The sequence below is a fragment of the Juglans regia genome, chromosome 8, assembly GCF_001411555.2.
Source record: "Juglans regia cultivar Chandler chromosome 8, Walnut 2.0, whole genome shotgun sequence".
Classification (NCBI taxonomy): Eukaryota; Viridiplantae; Streptophyta; class Magnoliopsida; order Fagales; family Juglandaceae; genus Juglans; species Juglans regia.
In genome coordinates this window covers 19,487,140-19,487,349 of record NC_049908.1, presented here as the reverse complement: position 1 = coordinate 19,487,349, position 210 = coordinate 19,487,140, and positions in this window count along the sequence as shown.

Genomic DNA, 210 nt, shown 5'->3' with positions numbered 1-210 from the left:
GATAGAGTTACAATCATAAACAATCAAGGAAATTCTAATAAACCATGAAAAACAAATCAGGAAAAGTCTAGAGTAATAAAAATAACTATCGAAAATTAACGATTTTTTTTTCAAAAATTTCAAGAACGAAATAAGGATCACAAGAAGCACAAAAATCAACTAGAATCAATCCCCGGCAATGACGCCAAAATTTGGTGTGCTGTAGTAGGC